Genomic DNA, 22,626 nt, shown 5'->3' with positions numbered 1-22,626 from the left:
GTATTTTCTACCCTATAAATCGTTACTCCGTACTTTGAATTTCAACCCTCAACCGGCTTATTACCGCAGTTCGAAGAAAATTTCACGATCAATTTGACGCCAAGAATATGTTGCAAAAAAAGCAAAAGCAAAAAAAATCATTTCATGAATTTTCACCACCTTGCGTTGGAAAATACCGCACACCGATATCCGCCGTGATAGGATTGAAAAATTTGCGAGAATTCAATTTTTCTTTCTTAATTAAAATCGGATCCAAAAGGGATCGAACGTGAGTACGAATCGCGTGGAACGTGCGAAAATATTTTTCGTTATTTCTACGTCCTTGTAGCTCGTTAAATAAAAGTATTAAACGTAACGAGGTGTAGTTTTTGTTTTCTCTATTCGTTTGTGATGTTTTTTCTCGTTCGTTCATTTCTTTATTTGAATAATTTACTCTTCTTTCTTTTTTTCGGGCGTGAGACTCGTCCTGGCTCCGTTGCGCCGTCCGTTGGATTAATGTTGAACAGAGGGATTATAAATTTACGATGAAAAAAAAAAGAATTACTTTCTCCCATTTTTTCTTATTCGGGATTGCGAAACCGCGTACATTTGTTATCGGATGATATCACAGAGGTTTGGAATTACTCGGACGTAATTATTATCCTCTTTCTTTTCTCATATATGCGTCCGGGAATAATAATTCGAAAAAAACCGAAATATGATTTTTCTGTTTCAGTATTTTTCCAACCCTGCGTTTCATTCAATAATTAAACAGCGTTCGCTGTACTTATGTGTGTACGTATAAAAGTATGCGTACAAGAAGGAAGTACGAAAGTCCCCTAATTATTTTTCTGGAGTGGATCAAATTATCCTGGACAAAAGCCAGAGCTAGTCTGGGTCCGACTCCTTAACAAGGGCCAACTTGCCAACCTCCTCAACTTCTAACGCGGAAGGAAACCAACCCCATCAAAGACTCCGTAAGCTGTAGCCCTTAAAACTTTAATTCCCACCAATTTGGCTAAGGATCTATTATTCAAATTTGAAAAAATAAAGTGGAGGAAAAAAAATAAATAATTCCTCTCTCCCTTTCGAAGAGTCGGATTTTCGAAAAAAAAAAAAAACTTTATCGAAAAACAACCGATCGGCCGGCTGTTATTCCCGGTAATTGTTTCGTTGAATTTTATGGACTGACGTGAGCGGAAAATATATATATCATTTTCCACCGGCTCGCTGGCTGCAGCTATACGCCGCTCCGCGGAGACTTTTTACGAAACGGGCAATTTGCCATTCCGAAGGTATATGGCACAGTAGGTTAATAATACCTCCTACCTAAAAACAAGGACCGAGCCGCGATGACAAAGTGTGACAACTTTTCTTTTTTTTTTTTTTTTCTTTTTTTTTATTTCACTTAATTTTTCTTCCCTTTCGTCTTACAGCTCTAGTTTTCATCTGGTTTGCTGTTCTTCGTTATGCCGTCTTATTCCCTTTTTTGCTTCTTTTTCTTGTTTTTCTCTCTTCGGTTATACATCCTGCAGGAGTTCTATACACGCGAGTAATAATACCGGAAAATGTACGTCGAAGCTTTTCCTCTCCTTTACATACACCCTTTTTTTTTTTTTCTCCTCCTCCTCCCTATTTTCGCTCGCCTCTCTCTTTTCATCCCTCCTCTTCCACTGCACGCACGTATAACCGGTATACCTGTATACTTATACACGGTGCAGCAAATATACGTATACGCGGTGTAAGGCTATTTGCATATACTTCAAGCTGTTATATTAACGGCGAAAAGAGAGTGTATAGGTGAGCTACGTAAATGTACAGGGTGTCCCGGTAACCCGTCTCCACGGCAGCGCTGATTTATCTTCTTTTATGACCTACCCCCCGCTCACGCGTGGGGTAAACTTCGGCGTAATTTCGCCGGAGATGACTGGGGAAATAAAAAACCAATGGAAAAGAATCGAGCCTCGGTATCGAAAGAATCGAAAAAAGAACGTCACTCGAAATAAAACGTCCCAAATCCACGCACAGACGACGAGCGATTCACCCGACGAATTTTCGACATCGCGTTGTCCGAGGGAAAGAAAAACTCGCGTTTTCCGGTGCAAACGCGGCCAGTTTCGCCACGTAGAAAATTTCACCGTAGTTCGCGAGGGACGCGGAGTGCGGAATATCCACGGTATCGCGTTATACCTATACCTGGAAACGCGTGATAGTCGAACGACGTCCGTTCGATTTGGTTTGTGCCGAGTGTATGAGGGGGGGGAGGGGGTCGTGTATATTTCGGAACCCGATCACGTAACGGGTGTATGTACCGTAGCACGGATACAGGCTCACGTACACGTGCGGGGGTGTGTACCTGTGTATCATCTACGGTACGCGGAAGAGAAGAGATACCCTCCTCTTCCCCCCTCTTGCCCCCTTCCCCCCTCGCCCCTCCACCCCTCCTCCCCTCTCGTCTCCGGTTATCTTAGGACGCAAGGCTTGCGATCTGGGACATCGCGTGTTGTATCCTTTGAAGCGAAGTTGTCGCGGAGACGAGAAAACGGGATCGTTGTTACAGACAAAGGGAATCGGGGCTGTACTGCCCCCCCCCCCCCCCCCCAGGATCTTACACACGTACGTATTTACGTAGACGTATACTGCTTAATACACCGCTGAGGATATTTCCGCACCCTACCCTCGGATTCTTTGGTTCTACTTCTACGCCGTCATCCGTATTCTCCGTCGTCGGTAAGAGGCGGAAAATAAGACGGATAGCGGAAATGTAGCACTTTCGAGACGCGTGTCGTGAGTCCTTAAAATTTTTGCATCAGCAATATGGTTATTACACGTCTTCCGCTCTGCCTACGTATAGCGGCTTAAGCGTCCGATACGCTCGTATGTAACGTACAGGGCGCTTGAGAAATAGGAGACAAGGAAGACGGGGCGAATGAACGGACGATCTCGAGATCGCGTCCGATGAAGATTTCCAAATTCTTCGACGAATTTGATGAAATATTTTCTCTCATCCAGAGGACGGAGTCTGTCCCGCAGGATTCTGGAATCCTTATTCGGCGAGTATCTTCGAAAGATTGATACGGTAACTGGAAAACTGGTTGGGGTAAAGTGAAAAGAAAGAAGAAAGAACAGCGCCGATTCTTCGATTCCGTATCTTCTTCCCTTTCGCCCCTTCGATTCACATTGTTTTCTCCTACCGTTGGAATTTATTATTCCAAAGTTTTACGGAACAAAATGATTCCTATCTAAACGCGTTGTGAATGTTGTACGCGCGCGCGCGTTTATCCCGCGTCCAATCTGGAGGACAATTTTCCGACCGGAGGAGGACGGGGTGAATTCTTCGCGGGCGAAGAGGGAGAAGAAGAAAAAACAATGGACAATAGAAGCGAGTATCGAAATCGAAAGGAGAAGGTCCTTTTTCTTCGCGTAGACATATACTGCGAGTGAACGTGCTCGGGGCAGGCAAAGCAACGTTTGTTCCGAAGGGCCTCTACGATCAGGAAAAACTTTTTCAAACAAAAGTCGCGATCGTCCCACGAACAATACCGATGAAAAACTTTACCTCCGTCCACCGAGAAAGGCGGCGGGGTGGGGGGGGGGGAACAAATACACGAAGAAATAAACCGAAGACAAAACAAAACTGGAAGGAATAAAAAATGAAGTAAAACGAAATCAGAAAAAAAAAAAAAAACGGAAAAAGAGAGGGAAAGGGACGTACGAGCAACGGCGCAGAGGAGAGAAAAATCTGGTTGAGGAGGGTCGTCCGCTCATCCTTAGGGGCAACTTCCGGTTTGTTTTCGGGACTGCGGCGATCCTATATTCCGTATATACATACGTGTGTACATATTCACATCCCGCGGATTCCTCGGGGCGTCCTTTCAAATGAGGAATTTCGAGCTTTTTTTTTCTTCAGTCTTTTGGAAAAATTTGCCAAATTTCTCTACCCATGAAAAAAAGAAAATAGAGTCCCAGTTCGAAGTGAGTGGTTTTTTTTTTTTGTCGCTTGGAGCTTGCGATAACTAATTTGAAAAAAGCTTTAGTGGCATTAAAAACGAAAGCTCAGAATACTGCACTTGTAGTTATATATACAGTCACTCACGGGGTTGGTTTATTTGACTTTTATCACCGTTTTCCCTTTGTACAGATAAAACTTCGAGTAGCTGTTACTAGCGTGTCTATTAGATAAGCCCGGTTAAGCTGCACTAACAATATAAAAAAAGCAAAAGCAGAAAAAAAGAAAAAGAGAAAAAGAGCATCGATAAAACCGGAGCTGTATTACTCGTGGATACAACCCCATGATATTCTTCAAGCGTTGCGAAGTAGTGGGTATATATTTTTATCACCTTCTCTTCAAATTTGACGATTCGAAGTCGAGGCGAAAAACGAAAGCCTTCGTTCAATCGCACGTTCTCCGATAAGGGAGAAACAAGATTGCTGAAAAAGGAAAAAATCAAAGTAAAATTTCAAACGTCAAAAGAACGTGGGGGTAATTTTTCCGTCGGGGAGGAGGAGAGGGGGGAGGGGGAGGGGGATGATTATTGCCCGCTTTATACCGAAACACGTCGAACGTCTGAATTCGGGGAGTCGTTGAATAATTCACTTGTGTATAGTTGTTGAATTATTAGGACGGGTTGCAGACTCGGTAGAAGGTCATGGGAAATTGTGGGATATTGTGTAGATTATATCCCATTCGTGTTATAATCCCTTTCGAATTAATCGTTGACCTTGAACACCGTATCGACCCGATCCCTCGTCACCGTGACAAATGTACAATTAACCCGCCTCTCCGAATCGCGAAAGGGCCGCTGCCGGCCAGAAGGGCGCGAGCCACGGAAAAAAAATAAAAAGGGACTTTGGGAAAATTGAAAAATAAACCAACGACGAATTTACGGTATCGAAAATTTTCGAAACAATCAAGACGCACAAAAATCGAAATTACAAGACCCGATGCGCAACCGAACGACGTGAAAGCCAAAAATGTCCGCAGATAATAAAAAGCGAAGAAAAAAAAAAGCCGAAAAACTTTTCAACCCCCGGGGATATCGAGGAGGGGGGGGGGGGGGGGGGGAGGGGCGCGCGTGTTTGCGCGGAGAGTACATAAAATCGGCGAATCCTTTGAGTGGGCCGGTTCGAAATTTGCAGAAAAAAAGTTTTTTACCCGCCTTGTTTGAGCTGTCATACGTGTATGTACGGTACGGTAAACGCGGGGTTCGAAATTCACCCTGTCTACCGCACATCCCCGTACGCCCATATCGTCATGTTTTCAAAAAATTACGTGGACAAATAACGACAATGACGAGAGAAATAAAAAAAAAGGTCAAAAAACCTCAAAATTCGAACGAACATAAAAAACTACGGAAGAGCGACGACGGAATAAAAGGTGAGAGAGGGGATGTTAATGTTATACCGGGGGGGGGGTTCCCCGGCGAGAGTCAAGTGACGTAGCGGCGGGGGTGCGTGTGTGGGGAAGAATCGAGAGGAGATCGAAACCTTAAAAAACTGACCTAGGACAAGCGAGCGGGAAGGCATAAAGGGCGTCGGAATACTTTGGGGTACGGTAGGCGTGGCGGTGAAGCGAACGAGCGGAGGGTAGGGCATGTCGTCGGGTAGCAAAATTCACCGAGCGCACGAGGATCGGCGTCGGTGTCGAGGGATGCCGCTGCCGCTGCTGCTGCTGCCGCCGCGACGCGTCCCGACGCCAAAGAGAAACGAGAGAGAGAGAGAGAGAGAGAGAGAGAGATAGAGGGAAAAGCGGAAGGAAGGAAGGAAGGGCAGTAAGGGCGGCCGTATCGGGGTAGCTTCGCTCGGCGCGGAGGGAGCGTACCCGGCCGAGGGTAGGGGGTTAGACCTAGACGAAAGTGGACCAACGCTTCAGTCAGCGGCTGATCGTCGCCGCGTTTGCCTCGTGAGTTTCAACCGTACGATACAAAAGCAAATACTGTTGTATCCTGTACACAAATTAATCGACGGAACTTCATCCGAAGAAAATTAAATCATCGTTGTTATTATTTGAAAATTTTTCATCCCCCCCCTTTTTTTTTCATTGCCAAACGTGAGATTACATCGTTCGCATAGTGATCCATATTTTGGTTCATTTTTTTTTTCGTTGGAAACAAGAAGAGAAAATTTCATAGAGAATAATGATAAAAATGTAGAAAAAAAACGGATGAAATATGTACGTACTACGTATGTATAATTAATTATTTTCGTTGCGTCGTGAAATGTTATTGTTCTCCAAGATGGAGTGCGAGAAAAAAAACAGGACATAACATGAATAAATTAATAACATTTCCATGCACGACGTACACGAAATTAAAAACGAAAGAAAAAAAAAATTAATAATAGCGAATGTTGCAACACGTAGATTTTCTATTTATGATACATCGCACTTCGATGATTCTTTTTTCCGTTTTTAGATTCCTCGATTTTATTCTACCTCATCGGTTTCGTTGCACGCGTATCGCCGTGCTTCGAATATGATGTTTCCTTTTTTGAAAGATTTTTTTTTTTCAAAATTTTACACCGGATTTAAATAATTTCCGTGTACGATATACATATGTAATTTTGAGAGCATGGAGTTTGATTCACTGTTTGCTTCGGGAGCATACAGCTAAGTAGTTCCTGCTTTTACCGGAAGTCCCACACGTATACCCCATGTATATACTTTTCAACTTTATAAGTCGGCGAGAAGTATGAGAAATTTTTGAAAAGGAATAGTCGAGAGCTTCATAAGACGTACGAATGCATGGACATAAAAATAGATTCACCTTCAGGAATGAATTTTCTCCACATCTGCCTATTTATCGGTAAAACCTCGAACGGATTTACTCCCCGATAATTTATTCAATCGACCCGAATTATCATTCTTCACCTACATCGTCTGACCTTCGGAGCGTCACCTTTTTGCTCGGAAAATTAAAGGTCGATTGTTCCTTTTTTTTTTTTGAATTTCTTTTCATCCGCAAGTTGTTTCACACCGAACGAGAAATTAAGCACGGTTATTTATCGCATTATTTATACGTTCAGTTTGTATGAAAAAGTTGCGCTTTTCAGAGCTCGGTATTGTGTATATAATTATATTCAGAGATATTTTTGTATATTTCGTTTTCCGACTCCCGCAATAAGTTCTGAAACTAAATGAAAAGTTTACTTTTTCTTTCTTTTTATCATGTTTTTTTTTTATTATTTTATTTTTTTGTTTCAAATACGAACCCGGTATATAGGTACACCCGAGACGATACATAACCGTACGCGTATATATACGTGTAGATATAACGCGAAAGTTTTGCAGCGCGTGCTTCGTTAATTCGCTAAAAAGTCGTAAGTAATTATTACGGAGAGGTTTAAATGCGAGCAGGTTGTGCCTCTGTCTTTGAAGACTTTCGTGTCATAATTACGGAAAGGGTGCGTCGAGGACCCTCTTAATACAAAGAGGGGGCGTGGGCAGGATCCAACTTGGCGTACACGTACACGTACCTATGTACACACTTTTTCAACGGTAAATAAATATCGTCGTCATATTTTTTCGGCCCACTCAATTTCCGCGTTTACCATAATTCGTACGTTTGAACAGGACGGCGATGCGAACAATCGTTAATTTTGGTATTTCGGTGGTTGGGACCGTCTTGCCCTCGCACCACCCTCGCCGATTATTATTGATGTACATTTTTCCCGGCATATCGATCCTTTTCCTATTTTCCTTTTCGGTTGGTTTCCCTTTTTTTTTATAGTCTTCTCGTTCTCTTATTTCTACATTTTTCACAGACTCGATGCAGCGGGTCCTCGTTTCCCCCGAAATCCTTCCTTCATTCTAGCAAACCAAATATTGTCAGAGTCTCGAGTAAACACCGTTTCTCCCAAACAAAGCTCATCCACTATACTTTCTCCTCACCTTCTTTTCCCTCTATATTTTATTCTCCCTTTTCCGTTCTCTTTTGGATTCTCATTTTTACTCCGGTCCGTTTTCCTATTTTTTCGTTTCTTTACATTAAAAAATTTTTCTCTACCTTTTCCTTTTTCATGGAAATACATTTTCCAAGTTTCTTAATCTGAAAAACGATAAAGAAAACGAGAAAAGTCGAAAATAACGGTAAGAATTAAAGGAACTAGAGTTTCGCCGTTGGCCGACCCGTTACGGCTTTCGCTACTTGAGCCTCAGCCGGAACGCGGTTGAGTCTGACCGATCATTGGGGTCTACTACTTAAGCCTAGCGGCTCTGTGCGGGCTGCTCGATTCGCCGCGCGGGCCTCGGAATTTCGTGACTCCCCAAACGTAATCTGCCTATTGCCGGGCTATCGACATCCATCTTTGGAAAATCGACGATGAAATAAAAGAAAAAAAAAAAAAGGAAAAGGAATCGGACGAAACTGATATAGATTTCAGACCGTATCTCTGACGCGTATGATATATAGTTCGAGTAAAAAAATTCAACGAAAAACTTGACAAAGCTTTTTACTATTTTCTTTTTTATTTATACATACCTGATATATGATCGTCTGTTTATTTATTTACGCTTATTTACTTACTCTATCATCTATATACCTTCGCCGCGTCGGGTTTTTGTTTGCTCACATGTGGACAGAGTTTCGGTTTATTTTATATAGAAATATATATATACATGGAGAGACTCGTGAAAAACTACGTGCGAAAATGGCATCTGTTAAATTCCGAGCCTGTTTTCTTTTTTCCTTATTTATTTATTTTATTTCATTTCTCCCGATATTCTTACTCCCGCGAAAACTTGGAAAAGTTTTCGTCCGTTTTTCGTTCTGTCGCATCTTGATTGAAAATGAAAAAAAAAAAGCGATCGATTAATTTTTTCTTTACCTGGTGAAAAAAATCGTGCCTCTCGTTTCAGTGGATTGAATCAAATTACTGTCGAAAACCGATGTGTTAAATAACGAAAGTACTCACTTTTATTATTAATAACTGATTAAAATTTTCGTTACGATTGATGATAAAAAGAAAAAAAAAAAGGAGAGGAAAGTATAAACTTGCGTAGGATATGATTCAATGGAATAAAGAACTGAGAAAGAAAAGAAACCCGCGAATTGTGATTATCGTTAACGACTGTGAATAAAAAAAAAACAATAAGAAAATAAAAAAAAAAAATATTGTGCGGATCGGAGGTTAAAAACTTTACAATAAAGTAACGCTCTGACTCGAATTAAACAATAAGACGAATCGTTGTGCTGCGTTACGATGAAAAAAACAGCGAAAATCGAAATGAAAGAAAAATTGTGAATTGAAGCAATTTATGTACACGAATGTTACACACGCATAACGGGAAGCGAGTAATTAAAAACGGTTAAGGATAATGTGATCGTCGTTCGAGACGGCCGTTATTAAAGAATGAAAAACAGAATGTGAAGTATTTAACCCTATGCCATGGGAAGAAGAACAACGGTCTCGGTATAATACTGAACATAGCTGCTAGAGAACAACGGATCCTACCGGCTTCCCAACCGACTGTGAAGGAAGGTGAGACTTAATATTATACACTCAGATGTGTACCCGCATACCTATCCATCCACTCCGCGAAAGAATCTTCGCCATAGATTTTTCATTTCCTTTTATTATTCACCGTACATGTGCGAGAGCAGCTATTACCTATTTACACTTTGGAAAAATAAGTTTTCATCATCATTCTCAATTTTCTGTTCATTTATTCGATTCCGTACTTTCTCTTTTCTCTCTTCCGATGAACCCATACGAGGCGTACAGACGCAGAATTTTTCGACCAGCGCCATTTTTGGTTTTTTAATCTTTGAATGTTCAAAAAAAATATCATGAAACGTTTTTTCACGATTTTTAAATTAAGAGCCTTTCCCATGTGGAAATGTACATATGTGTATTCCATGTGTATAGACTATAAGCACACATACCGTTTGTGAAAAAGCTTTGCTTCTGGCTAAAAAGCACAGCGTAAGAGTCGCAAAACGGTACTGGTAAGGGATGAAGGTAACGTTGCACGTACACGCGTACCGTGTGCCTATATACGTGTAGGTACGTATACGTGTACATAGAAGTAGGTAAAAGGGATGGTCTCTGTGATAGGGTTTTTTTTCTCTTTCTACATTTGCTTCTTTTTTTTTTCTTATTTTTTCATCCCTCACGTTCCAACAGGACAATTTGATGCCTCTGGGCCTTCCATTTACCGGTATCACGTGATCAATTCTAACGCCTGCGTGGCAAATCTTGAAAGGGACACATTTCTCGGTCTACCTGCAGTTCGCCGGCTATACGCGGTTTATAGCCTCGAGGCCGCGACGCGATTCATATCCCCGCAAAGTGGGGATCGAAAAAAACAAAAAATATAATGAAACGAAACGAATCCCGATGAAACGAAACAAACAAATTACAGGTATACGTACGCGGGGAACAGGGTAGCCCTGGACGGAAAACGAAGGAGATTTTAAAGGAACGAAAGAAAATTTCACCCGCCAAACCTGATCAGCCCCCATTTTTTCATATCACATGTAACGTCGGAGAAGAAATGGTTTTTTCTTTTTTTTTTTTTCTTTTCGTTTGTTCTCCAGTTTTACGGTCGCGATATAAACTCGCGACCCAATATCGATATAGGTTACCTTCGAAGTAACAAATCAGCTCAGACATAACGTCCTTCTACGTCCTGCTGCAGGTGCAGGTATAAAGCTAGAGAAAGCTCGCTATTTTTATATGGGATATGCAAAATGCGAGGGGAGTTCGAAGTATCTAGTATACTCCGTTTTACGGTTGACTCGAACAAGGATTTTTCTCTCAGCGATATAAAATTAAAGCGGAATACAGTTTTCTTCCCTTCTTATCCTCATCTCCTCCCCCTCTATCCTCGATTCAAGTTTTGGAAACCGAGTGATATTTTAGCTTCGATCGATTAAACGCGCGCGTTCGTCGGTGTGAATTATTGATGCACTTTTGGTTTGTAAATACGTACCTACCTCTATACGTACACATAGAGAAATTACGAAGTCTCAGAGCATAATTCGACTGTATCTTCCGTTAATACCTGCGCGCCATGCACGGGCGAAACGGTACATTTACTTGTAGACTTTGCGGTTGATTATACACCGGGTGGTGAATAATTCTTGCCTCGTATATACATCCACGCGACGCCACTCCGGAGCTGTGGAATACTCTTTGGAATAGTTTCAACGTCGTGTACATATACACAGGTATACATATTCGGGGAAAAGCCACTTGATCCTGTTCAAAGGACATAATTGTACCTTCCTTACCGAGTGGTTAAAGCGGCTGGCTAAATTATGATTACTTTTCAAATAATTATACCACCTTGTAACGTTGCGCTAATCCGACTAATTTCAGTTTTACGCTGTTAATTTTCCAAGTTTCTTTCATATCCTTACGGAATCCGGAAGAATTGAAAAAAATTTCAAACAAAAAGTGGCCCAAATTTCCACTCAATTCGGTCAAGTCTGAGAATTTTATTTTCCACCAGACGAAACACTCAATGTATGCACATATGTGAGGAGATCGGCGGAGAAGAGACGAGAAAGGGGGGAGGGGGATGTCGGATCATATACGATGCTAGTGAGAAACGTTTGAATCTATTCGAAGGGAAGGTAATTGTATTAGTCGTTGATACAGTTACCTAATAGTTACTTGCTTCGAAACTTACTTCGATACCTATATATACATGTGTATAGATACATGTATACATACGTCCTAGGTATGTACGTACATGCATGTATTTGGTACGAAGGGCGGACTTTCGACAAGTTTTCCAACTAATTGAACAAGTTTCAAGCTAAGATGCTTAACCCCTGCGTACAATGTGTACGAAAACTGTTGTACAGTTACGTTTGTATCTAGGAAAATTTCTAGGGCCTCATCGCACCCCCGAAAATTGAGGGATCACAGGTTGATGTATTTGTCGTTTGATTACACGGTTGAAAAAAAAGCTCATTCCGATTTCACGTCGACAGAAACTAAACGAAAGGAAGAGAAGAGAAAAAAAAATTAGCGGTCAGCCATTTTGAGAAATGGAAAAATCGGACGCAGCCACTTTAATATGTGACCAGATTCTACGTGGTACGGTAGAACAGAAGTTTAGGGGGTGAGTTTCACCGGGTGTCTAACCTCGCTACCGGAAGTTCTATAGTCACTGGGCTTCTTCTTCTTCTTTATTTTTATTTTATTTTATTTTTTTTTTCCATCTCTTTTGTCCTCGCCTTCTTTTTCTCATTTCCTATATACAGCCAGATTATGGAAAGTTATGTGGACGGTTGCCTATAAAAATTGGACCGAATGAATAAAACAAACGTTGACCCCATTCGGCATTATACTGGGCGAAGCTCTGCCTTCGGACTTACAATCTCAAAGGGGTGACGTAACCTCCCGGTGAAACCTATAACGTTTTCCATAAAAATGAGGAGAAAAAATGTCGAAAAATTGATTAAAAAAAACTAAACACTCTTGCAGGAATATTTTCACCATTTTGAAAAAGGAGAATGTATTTAGAGAATTGCGTAAGAGGGTCGTTTTTTTCCTTCGTTTCTTTTTTCCACATTGACGAGGATCAAATTTCCTTCGTGGATTTTTCATCCTTGATATGTGTTCGATCGAAAATTGAAAAATCATCGAATCAACCGATGCGTGGAAAATTATTCGTGATACGAGGAAGAATTTTGATATTCGGTACCCCTTGGTATAATAATTGGGTCGTTCAGTTATTACATGTGTAGGTATACGGGTATCTGTATGAAGTCAGATATGTTTACGATATATAATTGATGAAAAACAAGGTATACGTACTGCTGCTATATCTGCGTATCCGCGTTATTATGTGATTGGGATCAGTTGACCCAAATAATCGCGGTAAACTAGCTCCAGCCAATGAAGCAATTAGGTTTATCGGTCACCAATCATATTGGAAAAAAAAATCTATGTACAGCAATAAGAGGACAAAAAAAATGCACTGAAAAAAAATTACCTCGCTCTTTTTTTCTATTCTATTTTATTTGATTCGTGTATTTTTTTTTTTTTTGTTGTTGTTCATTCTTTGAACAAATAATAGCAATTTTTGTTCGAAACTAGTTATAAATTAGATGAATTAGAGGGAAAGAAAATAAATAAATGAGAGAAAAGACAAAGAACCAATCGACGATGAAATCTGGCTGGATTAGCTTACCTTGATATTCTTTTTTTGGATTTTTTTTGCTCTTTTCTTTTTTTTAATATCTTTCAAATAAAGATAAAGATTCAGTTGGCTAGCGTTTCTTACCTACCAGCTGCACCGCCAAGGGATCTCATAATTTAATAACCTCCGAGCTTAACGGGTTAATTGAGTTTCGAGGCAATTTTGCGCTTTATTCCATTTTACAAGGAGAGTTTCAGTCAATCTGTTCGTATTTTCTTTATTACACGATTATTATTGTTATTTTTGTCAACGTCGTTATTGTTAATTTGCATAGCGGTAATAACAATCAGCATGTATATATATTACGACTTTTTTGATCTTGGAATTGGAAAATTTTGATTTTTCTTCTTCTCATTTTTTTTTTAGTGTCTTGAAATTTTGTGCCATAAAATTTTAATGTATACTCGGCGCGTAGAATTTCGTGCGTTAGTTGAGCGAAAAGAACAAGAAGCGGGAGAAGACGGTAGGAGAAAGAGGGGAAAAATTTTCTAATCGAATCATTAACTCCGGTCGTTGAAATATTATCAAATTACATTCAAAGCTGATGTCAACCGCTATAGGTCGAGAGTGCGAGGGAGACATTTTCACTCATTTTTTGTTTTTGATAAAGATTTTTTTGAATAAATTCTATCCGTGAAATCTACATGGAGTATGGGTATATGTATATCTACATGGAACAAAGAGAATGATAATTTCCATTTTCAAAATTTTATGTGATTGGAAATAGCGATGGAAATAGCGAAGCAAACTACATCGATAATACAATGATGATATTATCGATGCATAAATGGGGAGAAGTACATAAAAAATTCCCTTTTTCCATACATTTATACGCGCAATGTACGATTCGGCGCTGGCAGAGCTTTGTGCCAAATGACGAAACGTTAGCGGATTGGGACAATTTCACTGATAAAACGTTTTACGACCAAATCTCGCAGATTTACGATGAATAATTTGATTATTCGAGTGGAATTTCAACATCGCGCCGACATCATCCGCCTAGATCTAGGTACCCACACACTCTCACCAACCGCATCCCGTATGACAACGTATGCGATGAGGAGAGAATATGGATGAGATGCGGAAAAAAAAAAAAATAGAAAAAAGAAGAGCTTTCGACGAGCTTTTCAATTTTTGTCCACCCTGTTTCATAATTGCGATTACGATTATTGGCGGCGCTTTATTAACGTTACAGTTATTTTCGTTATCTCGTCACTCGTTCCCTCGCCTCCGTTTTCTCGGATCTTTTGTTACCGGATTCTGAAGAAAAAAAACTCCACCGCCTCGTTTTCCTCGTCGTCGCCCCGTAGCACTTGCAGGATCGTTCCATTCTGATCGCGAAACGATCATCGAAACTAACTTCATTCGACATGGAAATCGTTTTTCAGGGTGCGGAATTTGAATTTCAAATTTCTGGCAGTATTCTTCATTCATTTTTTTTCTTCTTTCTCCTTCTTTTTACTCCCCATTCGTTCTTTCTTCTTCTGTTCCATTCGCTTTTTTTCAAACTCTGATTTAACTAGTTTTCCTTTTTTTTCCGCTCTTTTCTAAAATCAGCTTCTTGTTTTTCAACGAGTCGAGACTCAGAGCTGACCAAACGATTTTTAATAGTTGGAAAGGAGATGAAAAGCAGAGGGAAAAAAAATCGTTCGCCACGAATCTCTGTGTACATTACATTCATCTATTCGAGAATATATATTTTTTTTTTTCCCGTCACGCATCTCCTCTTTCAATTTTCATTATTTTATTATTCAGAGGAAGTCGTAGCGTACGTCTCGCGGAAGGTATACTTTTATCACGTCATACGCCGTACGTTCGTACGAATAATATATCCGAGAAAATAAGTGCGAACATTGAATATAAATTATATTTGAGAAAATTTTTCTCACCTCTTCACTTTGCATATATACCTATGTAACAGACGTATAACACACCGTCGTATGATACGCGTGTGTCGAAAACCGGAATAATATTTTTTTGTTCGCTTTTTCCATTTTTTTTTTTTTTTTTTTTTTCAATTTTAGCAGCCATTAATATTCACATCATATTTGATATCGCGCGACGATTTCTTTTCCTTTTTTTTTTTCGCCGGTCGTTGCGCGGTGAACAAGTTTTGATTTAGGGATGTATGTGGAATTTCGCTTCGGGGGGTGCTTTGGAAATCCCTTAAAAAGATTTTAGTTACCAGCTTATACCGCACTCGTACGTATCCATAAGCGTCACGTATAGTTTTACGTATACGTACAGTGTGTTTTAGTTGGGACTCTCCGACCAACGTTGCGTATCGAACTGTTATGATCTCGCTGTTTTTTGGAAGTTTGCCACGACGGCCAAAAAGTTAGACTTCACATATGTACGCTTGTATACCTATGTAACTGACGTACATTATCTACATATATGTAATACGGGGCGTACCGTATCATGTGACGCGTTGCAACTTACATCGGGTATACCTACGTTCGATTTCCTTCGAAAAATCGCGACCTCCTTTTTTTTTTTTTAACGGCTAATTTTTCCAAGAGGATTTTTCGTCCAGGGATACTCCGACGATTTTTCAAAATTCTCGAGTCGTTCCTGCCCACGTTTCTTTGCAGGTGAAATATATCGGTGGAAACAAGACGAACCAAACCCCTCGTTGCGAGCTTCTCTATACAGTAGGGGGTGTGTATACCTATGTACGTGTTATAGAAAACCCCATATTATGGGGCTAGGGGGTCAGAAAATACCGCGGGTGAAGATAACTTGCACACCCTCACGCGACGCGACGGGGGAGTTTTCCATCCCGTGTGCTATACATCCTCCTGTTTTCAACTCTCTCTCTCTTCTTCTTCTTCTTCTCCCATCCCCCTTTCGACCCCCGACTCAACCCACTGTACATAGCGGATATATATATAATATATCTATATGTACAGAAGCATAGATTCACGAAAAGCATTGTTCGCCGCGAACGTTCGGGCTTAATCGTTCGAGCGCTGACCGCTAAAAATATGAGGTTGGATGGAATCATATCGGAAGCAATAATTCTGTTTTTACCAAGGTGGCGGTGGTGGTGGTAGTGGTGGTGAAAAATCATATAAAAAGGATAAAGAGAAAAGAATAAGAGGAGAAAAGAGAAGAGGATTCCGCGTCCCCTTCTTCTTTTTTTCGTTTGTCTCGCTCTTACGAACGGACGTAATTTATGGGATGGTGTTTTTCCATTCTGATTTCACCGTTTTCGAAAATCTCAAACGGTGACGAATTCTTTCGAATCTTTTGAAAATCGCATGGATTTCGGATGAAAATTTTCTCCGTTTTTTCACACGGTCGATGCAGAACTTTTCGGTAAAAATCAATCGCAGCAAACCGTTGTAGAAAAAAAAAAAAAAGAGGGAGAACGAAAACGCGGGAGCTTTTTGAAGCTTTCGAAAGGAATTCGGAATTAGCGTAAAATTTCCTAACCGCTTCGCCGGTATAAATCCGAGTGCGGCGCATAGATTCGATTGGGGGCATGAAGGGGGAGGGGGGGGAGGGATTGGCTTGATCGAAAACGCGGTAGTTAGAAATTCCTTCGGAATTAGTGAAACTAAATAACCGTCGGTAGTTAGAACCGTGGGTAACTATAGGTGCATGTAGTCGATAGCCTTTCCAGTCTAACTCATTGCGGTTACCTTCAATTTCCACTTCGGATAAATTTCGAGGAGGGTACTCGATTCGGTGGGGTGCACGTTCACCTATACGCGCGTTCGCGCACACGTACGTCAAGGAAGGAAGGAAGGAAGGAAGGAAGTCGGACGCGGACGCTTTTCGGCGTAGGTCTGCAGAGGCGAATTTAACATGTAAAGTTGACCCGCGGATTCCGCACACGACGCGATATATAACACGGTACACCTGCTCGATTTTCCCATCGAATTTACCCAACGCCCCGGAATGACATGTGGGAGTTCCTCGGTCAGTGTCGCGAAGAGCCGAGCTTACGATACGTCGGTAGCTTCCGTGTATTATACCTGCAGTCAAAAGCTACCGATAAACTTCTATTCTGCAGTTGAGCTTTCGACAAACCCAACAGATCCCGTAGTAATTCAAAATCAACCAATTCCGAGGCGAGCTGTACGAACGGGACGAGTGCAGTCGCGTTTAACCGTTGCAGTTATTTACTCCTGTTGCCGTTGCCGTTTCCAACGCTATGCCGGGCGTCGCTGTTCGAACGTACCGTTCGTTCCACCACGTTGACTCGAAGATAGTTCAATTTTATGTGCACGTGCAGCTATGTACATAGCAATCTATGTACTCGCCTTTCTTCGACTGCTGACCCTCGCTGTTTCTATCAACGCTACGCCACATCCACCTAATTTCGGAAACTATTTCGGAATTTAAACTCCATCGCAAAGAGATAGAGCGAGAGCGAGAGTTCGAAGTGAAATTTACATGATCCAATAACCACGTATAGTATGTACGTGTACCTCTGACTCCGCACAACTTACTTACAACGCATGAAAGGAATTCCACATGATTTCGAGAAACCGAAAAAAAATTCAACCTCCGCGATTTTTCCAGCGATCTCTCGCTTTTTTGATAATCCTTGATTCGAAACACTCTAGCGATTCTTTGAATTCAGAAAAACATTTTTCTCGCGCGTTTTAATTGCGATTCTTGTTCGCATCTTCAAATGAGATTTTTCTTCTTCTTTTCGTCGATTTTTTTTTTTTTTTTCTTTTTTTTCATCGTGGTCATGGGGGTTGCGGAAAGTCTGGTACATTTCGGATGCGGGAATCCGCTCAGGGCTGCGGGAGGAGGTATGAAAAAAGTAATATGGCCGATGTTGCGGACCGGCAGCTTAAAATCTTCTACGATATTTTTTTTTTTTTATTTTTTTCTGTTCCCTTTCTCCTCCCCCCAACTGTACGATCTCGGGGAAAGAAGTAACGTTCAAAAGAAAGAAATGAGAGAAAGAAACGAATTGAATGAATAAATAAAACGTGAAACGAAAAAAAAAAAGAAATGGTCGGCATCAAACTTCGAGGTTTTACGGTAGATATAACCACTTATTTTTTATAGTTTTCATAAACCTACTAGGTACGTAATCTATGTATGTATGTAACGTGGGTACGTGTACGTACATATGTACACGATACGCGTACGTGCTGTGTATTAATACATTTTTGATAGATAAATGGAATTCATATATGAAGCTTTTTTCTCTCTTCATTTCATACACCCTGGATAGGGATGAAAAAAAAAAAAGTTTCTATTCGTTTTTCTTCCATTTTTTTTCTCGTCTTTTTAACATTCAAACTTCACCCAAGTGTATCGCCAAATATTCAATTCAACTTCGTGCAAAAAAAACAAAAAAAAAAACGAAAATAAAGGAAAAAAAGTTTGAAAAAAAGCGAGAAATCAAAAAAAATCGAACCGTTTACTCCATATAAAATATAGATCGTTGTGAATTTTTTTTTCTTCCTGCTGATACCGTTCCGAATACAGCTATGAAAATTTATACCCGAATGAATGTGATTCTTTTTTATTGTCATGATTATTATTATTTTTTATCGGGAAAAATTTGACGTGTCTGCCTCGTAAATATCGCGATATACGATATCGTTATAGAGATAGTAGTAGTCATTGTTCGTTTGTTCATGGGTAATTTATTTACCTGGGTGTACAGGTGCACTGGTGTATCGTGTACGCAAGTGTGACATCGAAATGCGTCACAATTTTCAGTTCTGCTTTTGAGTCGCGAGGATTTATCCGATCGAGAACGGGAAGTGTAAAACTTGCGTTTCTTCCGAAAAATTGAAGCAATGAAAGGACGTCGAAAAAGCCAGAGATGAACATGGTTTTCATCATCTTTACATGCCTCGTTATTCGATACTTCCCTCTTGATTTTTATTACGTAATAATTCCCATTTTGTTCCCTTTGCTCAGGGTGTGTTAATCTTCTTATGAATTAATACCGCGAAACGATCAATTAGCGATGTATAATGATTAGGGAAAGCAGCTGGAATTCGAATTTTCAACCTTTTCCGGGCTTGAAGAGAAAGCTCAGATTATTAATGAAAAACTTTTCTTTTTTTTAACAAACGAAATTCACTCGTACTCGTTGAGAGAATAACATTCACAATTAGGAGAATAAGAATGAGAAACAAATTGCAAAAGGGGGGAAAAAATACCAATAAGAATAAAATTCATACCCTTACTTATGAAAAGTCTTAAATCTTGAAATTATAATATACGCGGTATAGGTGTGCCGGAATTGATGAAGAAAATTATAAAGTTATTTATTAATTCTTTCGTTTTTTCTTTCTTACATTTTTATGTTTATGTTCTTTATTAATTTCTTTGTTCTCTTTCTTTCCACCTCTCTCTCTCTTACACTTTCGAGATGCGAAATACACGTCCGAACAACTTTTTTTTTTTTTATTACATCGAATTAATTATTTCTTTCTTATCCTTCTGAATTTTTTTTTTCCGTTTTCCGCCCAGCTTCGCTCATCGGTGTAGATTGCTCCCTTATTCATCTGTGAAAATCACCTACCACATGCAATTTCGTTTCATTCGTTGATTCGTTTTTCCAAGTTTCTTTTCGTTCCAGTTTTTGGTCAAGCGTTGAATTAAGTCGTCGTCTCTCCGGGGCAGAATTTCTTCGTCCTAAAGTCGTAACGTTGCGCCGCAGCCACCCTTCCCACCTTCCCCCACATCTTCGTCGTCCTCTTGTTCGCCCGTTTCACTTTTTTTTCTTCTCTTTTTCGTCATCTTCCACAAAATTCTACGACTTTAGAGTATAGAAGTGAAAGTGACAGAGCTTTTCCGCGTGTAGGCAGCTTTATTTCTAGCCGGAACTTTGTTCGGTCTCTCATATCGCTTTCGTCCCCAATTTCGATCGAAAAAGTTTTTCTTTCTTCGCTCTTTAAAATCGTGACATCGCGGAGGTACAAACTGACTCTTCTTTCTTATCGGAGCTCTTTGAAATTTTTGAAATTTTATAAGGGGGGGGGGGGGGGGAATTAATGGGTACAAATGAATGAATAAATGAACGAACCAACAGGAGAGGGTGGAATCTAGGATAGACGCGATTGGCTGCTAATATTTCAGAATTTATCCATTTTTATGACTAATCCCAGGAGCCCTTGACAACTGTTTTTCACCGGAAATCCCTGAACGCGCACTGGCACGTTTACATGTATCACATGTACACATAAAATACACGTACATGTATACATAGGATATACATATGTAAACGTTATGTAGACGGGGGTGAAATAGCGTCAGAAAGAGTATAGGGGAAGGAGGAGGAGGAGGAGGAGGAGGAGGAGGAGGAGAAGAAGAAGTAAACTTTGGCAGGGGGATGATCGCGCGCGATCCACATAGAGTAAACACCGTAGGTTTATTACGACTTTCGAACCCCCCGTAAAGGTATATATACATATATATATATATGAATGTGCGGTATGAGAGCGATAATAAAAATATATATTTTCGAACGGGAAAAGGTGAAAAAGGAGGAAGAGAAAAAAATTGGGATTCTCAGAAATCGTTTAACGTTCGCTGTGTAAGCGTATAGTAATATAGGTCCTTTTCAACACACCCCTAAATCACCCAGAGGCGAATGCGGATGTTATAAAAAAAAAAAAAAAGAACCTTTTTTTAATAATTTGCAACGAATAATCGCAGGTGAAAAATGTAAAAATTTTCAAAACACGAATACCTGTTCGCGAAATCTATTTTTCCATAGATTCCTCAACTTCTCCTCCTTTTTCCTCGTTTTCCTCTTTGCCTCGACAATTTTTTTCCCATCTTCTTTCAATTTTCGAATCAGAATTTGAGAAAGAAACGAATCTTCCAGTGTTTCGCGTGATCCTGAATCCTGTTCACATACGAAACCAATGCGGCGTAAGAGAGTTAGAAAAAGTAAAACATAAAAAAAATATATCGATGCTACTTTCTGGAGTGGAGCTAGTTATTTCCCACGAGAGAGAAGGGATAAAGCAAAAATAACAGTAAAGAAAATGAATTATTTTTTTTTTTTCGGCTAGAAAAAAACTTTCATCGGTACATGCAGATGGACGTGCGGATACAAACATGATAATTTCAGTTTCAATAGATATGAAAACTTTTTTGTCTTTTGGATAAATTTTTTACCGAAACGATCTTTCGAATTCCAAGTGTACAGGTATGTGAATAAGGGTTTCCTCTGAACAGTGGAAAAGAAAAGTTAGGTGACTGTATTTGATTAGGGTTTTGGGACACATAATAAAAGTTTATAGGTAACTCGATGTGGTGGTAGACAAACTTCACGCACATAGTATCTGGCTAACTCGATATACTATAGGTGTACACGATATACGTCGTGCGATACACGTATATTCCTTTTATTGTCATCATCATCGTGATCATTATTTTATTTTTTTAGTCTCATCCCCGCAGTCTGATTGGGCCGATGGATTTTCTACTTGCTTTATACCAAATGAGATTCGATTTTTTTTTTTCCCCTTTATCTTCATTTCTCTCACTTCACATCCACTGTGCTCGTGCGTATCCGAGTACCCGTATCATCTATATCGCGGAGACACTAGAGGGTTCAATCGGGACATTGTGTAAGGCGGTGAAAAAAAAAAAGAGGAGAAAAAAAAACAAACTTTTGTTCACATTTTTTCGATTTCTCTCTCAATTTGTATTTTTTTTATTTTCAGTTTTTTTTCTTTATCGCGACCTCGGCGCGGTTAAGTGGAGAGGATTCGCGATAGGGGTGAAGTTGAAAAAAGAGAAAACACAGAGGAGAGACAAAAAAAAAAAATAAAGGATAAAATAGGAGGGGTGATAAGTGAGAGGGCAATCGGCGCGCGTGAGTTTATATGATTCTCGAACTGATATCCTTGGACAAACCGGTCGTTTGAATCAGGATCGTAAAAAGCGAGAGAACGAAAAAAAAGAAGAATGGGGGATGAAGTAGAAAAAAAAAAAAGAAAAAATGAAATCAAGGAGAAGTGTGAGAGAGAAGTTTTCCACGCAGCCGAGTGAACGTGCGATTGACGTACGCGCAGTAAAAACGAGGAAAAAGGATAAATCGAAGGGCCAAGCCTTCCCGAAAGTGAGGCGAAATTTCAGGGCCGAATACTCGATCGTTGCACTCGTAAGAGATCGGTATTGACTACCGACGCATCATCGTAGATCGGAAATTCCACCCTTTCTTATCACCCTCTTTTCTTTTCTTCATTCATGCTCCTCTTCTTCTCTCATTCACGTCCCTAATGTCGACTGCAATTAAAAATAGCCTGGACGAAACAAATTTGGAAAAAATCACAATCGCCTCTCGAACCAAGATCTATCAAAGAAAAAAAAAAGTAGAATAAAAATGAAATTCCCTGGAAAAATGAAAGAGGAAACGACGTGGAATTTTCCCCCTTATAATATACCCCTGAATTTTGTGGTTCGGTTATTTAACGCGGTACAGTTTAAGTGTTGTACACACGTGTGAATTCGGCGGCTAGGGTTTATCTCTAGCTTCAGGATCGTGAGGA

The 22,626-nt window shown here is 40.1% G+C and overlaps 1 protein-coding gene across 9 annotated transcripts in view; it reads left to right on the top strand.

Annotated features, from left to right (window-relative positions):
• LOC105688686 overlaps positions 1-22,626 on the top strand; it is a 132,313-nt gene that overhangs the window by 10,814 nt on the left and 98,873 nt on the right. For 4 of the 9 annotated variants that reach the window (XR_007279042.1, XM_048657514.1, XM_048657508.1 and 1 more), the window contains exons 1-2: positions 5,865-6,151; positions 8,834-9,456. The exons of 1 other annotated variant lie outside the window; for it this stretch is intronic. The gene's annotated coding sequence lies outside the window, so the exon portion shown is untranslated. Of the gene's footprint in view, positions 1-5,761; positions 6,163-6,303; positions 6,783-7,175; positions 7,475-8,833; positions 9,457-22,626 lie in introns of those variants that run through there. 4 more of the 9 variants (XM_048657510.1, XM_048657509.1, XM_048657511.1 and 1 more) reach the window with 4 other exon arrangements.

Source organism: Athalia rosae, chromosome 6 (genome assembly GCF_917208135.1).
Source record: "Athalia rosae chromosome 6, iyAthRosa1.1, whole genome shotgun sequence".
Taxonomy (NCBI): domain Eukaryota; kingdom Metazoa; phylum Arthropoda; class Insecta; order Hymenoptera; family Athaliidae; genus Athalia; species Athalia rosae.
The sequence above is the reverse complement of the archived record's forward strand: the minus strand, read 5'-3'. Positions and strand labels throughout refer to the sequence as shown.